This window comes from Austrofundulus limnaeus, unplaced genomic scaffold, assembly GCF_001266775.1.
Source record: "Austrofundulus limnaeus strain Quisiro unplaced genomic scaffold, Austrofundulus_limnaeus-1.0 Scaffold3, whole genome shotgun sequence".
Classification (NCBI taxonomy): Eukaryota; Metazoa; Chordata; class Actinopteri; order Cyprinodontiformes; family Rivulidae; genus Austrofundulus; species Austrofundulus limnaeus.
The window spans coordinates 769545-772824 of NW_013952405.1; positions in this window are offsets into that span (position 1 = coordinate 769545).

Here is a 3280-nt window from a genome sequence, read left to right on the forward strand (position 1 = left end):
TTTTCCCTGTGCCATTCCACATTATTACAAATAACTTCATTTCTGGACATTTATGGTTTGATTTCTTTGTACGTATGGATCACTTGGGTTGTTACCGACATCTGGTGAAAATTTCATGTCATTAGCACCTCTTGTAATGTATTTACTGAGAAAAATGGTGACGTGTTCAATACTTATTTTACCCGCTGTATCAGACAGGACCAAAGATGTAGGCTGTGCAAAGATGCCCCTCAAACAAACCATTTCATTAGAGGACAGTGTCAAACACAGGTAGGCAAAGTTTACATCATCATAACAAAGTGGCTGCAATAGTGGACAGAATCATCTGTGCCAACTGACTCGCAGTCACACAGAGTGGAAGACCCCACTTAGGGTGAAGAATAACAGAACTGAGTCACTGTTGGACATCCAGATCCAGACTGACAAACAGGCAATGGCCAAACAACCGGACACTGTAAGGGTCGAGAAGCAAGAGAAGAACAGTGGTAATAGATGAAATATTCCCAAGCAACTGTTACATTAAGAAGAAGCATGAGAAACTGGAGAAATACTAAGTTTTGAGAGGAAATAGGGAAGTTGTGTAGACTGAAAGGGTCATTGGAGTACTCGGTGCTGTGACCCCCAAACTGTAAGACTGACTCCATCAGACCCCATGAACAAAGCTCTGTCCAGAAGAGCACAGAACAGCCATGACACTGTCAGAACCCTCCAACTCTCAGGCCTCTGATAGGAGACCTGAGTCTACAGACAAATCAAACAGCTCATGCTGAAAAATATTTATACAAGATTTTTTTTGGAGACGTTTTAATACATTTATTTCTATAGACCTACAGCTTAATATAATATCTTACAGCTCTAGTTAGTTGCTATTGAAAAACAAAATGATGAGATTATACACTGACTGTGATTTAAATGTTAATGTTTGAGATGCATTTTATTAAAAAAAACTACATACAGTATCCCCTTTGTTGCTGAATTAGTTGGCATTTTAGTCGATAAAAATTAAACTATTTTCTTTAAACAGAGGCTGTTAAAATGTAGAAAAGGTAAGATGTTATTTGTTTTTAAAGGTAAGATGTTGTTTGTTTTTAAAGATCTGAACTCTCCCTTTAGGCCTGCATGTAAACCCTTTTCATTAAGGGTTTACATGCAGCCCAGTTATTTTGTTACTGGACTGTGTTTTCTTTAATGCGTAGTCAAATGAGTCCAGAAAAATAAAACCCGTTTTCCTTTTATGAAGAAGTGTCCGTTGGTTACTCATTTAATCGTATTGCTCTGCATTCAATTAAAGCAACAAATCTGCTGTACTGAAAATCTGTCTTTTAAAAGTGTTTACAGGTATTTATTTATTTACTGTCAGATAATACTAAAAAGTTTTGATATATCTCAGAGCTGTAAAATAAAAATAAAAAATGGAATTTACACAGAAGAACTCAGCAATTGTTTGTAATCTTGAGACACACCTGAGGGTCATAAACTCAAAAGAAACATGTGAACAAATGAGATTGCTTCAGGCTTTGATGAATAATGCAGTTACAAGCTGCATACTCCTATTTCAGATGTCTCATAACATGCAAAGCTTGGATCTATCCTTTTTTTTTATTTTTAAGAAATAGACTTTGGGCAGTGCTCACATTTTAATGCTGTTTCATTCCATATTCAACATTTATAATCTTAGAGACACAAATGTCCAAAACAAACTTTTACACTTTCAGTTAAAGAATATCACTGAAAAGTTCAGAGTAGAGGAAAAGCAGCAACACAAGGCTGAAAACATATAAAAAAAGTTACAACGTTGGGGAGCTTGTGTCTCTTTCAAAATAAAAGTGGATGCAAGGAAGATCCATGATGACAATGCGACTTAAGTCCTTTTTCTTGCAGCGGATGTTGCATTTTGGCCCTCTAACCCCAATTCTCTCTTACATAAGAGATCCACGCTTGGCTGCGGGTGTAGAAAACAAGGCCTGTCCACATGCACCAAGCCTTCCTCTTCACTGGTTCTTAACCATGCAGCACACAACACGAGCAGCAATAGAGCTGTGCTGAATTATTCAGGCACACTGAAGATTCTGGCAGCAGTGGGTCTGTATTGTCTTTGGTCTGTAATAAAAAATAAAAGAGAAGGGGGCAAAAGATGTTTTAAAGACAGACAGCTGACAAGTCATGCTAAGTCCCGAGTGCAGTCTGTACAGAAGTCTATAAAGAAAAGGTTTGAAAAGCACATTTGTGAAACAAATCAAATGTATTCAAGTTTGCTGACTAAGTATTTAAGCTGCTTTTCTTAAAACTTCAACATGTATTATTTTAGTATGTCTATAATTAGCTGACTCTTGTAAGCAGACACTCAGCTTGGAGTAAATGAAGAATCCTGAAGCATTTAGTAACACACAAGACAGACATCAATGAGGTCAAAGTGTTCATCTGAGTACCTACAGCCTAATTTAGTCTAATTTGCTGCTGCTAAAACATGGCACGAGCTTCATGAAAATACCTGAACATGTCTCAGGGTACTCATGGTCTCATGATATGCTGTGAAATAGTGCAACCCTCAGCACAGTTATCACTCTTGTACAGTGAAATKTTTTTTTTTTTTTTTTTTTTTTTTTGTATTTTCAGAATGTTTTGTGTGATCAGAAAATGGAAATGGAGTGATCAGCATTGTGAAAGTTTGAAAAAAAAAATCCAAAATTTTCACCATTAGAAATGTGTTTCAAAAAGCATAATTTGGCATTGTATTCCGTAAAATAAACCATTAAAGCTTAATAACGCTCAAATCTATACTCTCTAAAGTAAACAGCAAAGAAAAAGGACAAATTTAAATAAATTATGAAGTGGAAACTTTTAAAAAATGATCTATTTTACCACCTCATGATCAGTGACAGTGTTGAGTATGGTGCCACTAATGTGTACAACAGAGTTCTGCATGTATTTTTTTAAATGGCATTTAATACCTGATGCATTCACTTTATATTTTAGTACAGGGCCTACAGTGAGCCCAACTCAGGACAGCACTGAGATGGAAAACTGAGCTAACAGTAATTAGCGAACACCAAGTCATGCTTTAGAAAACGACCTCAAAATGAGTGATAGCATTGCCTGTTTAGCATTTTAGTTCATTTTTGTTTAATTAACTCAGAAGAAAATACCTCAAATGAAAAATTTCTGTTATCTGTTAGTGCAAACTCATTTGCCAATCTCTAATGAGCCTAGATTCCAGTCTGATGCTCTTTATTACCAGCCACAAGATTCACATCACCCCACAGACCTCATGCTCAAGTTA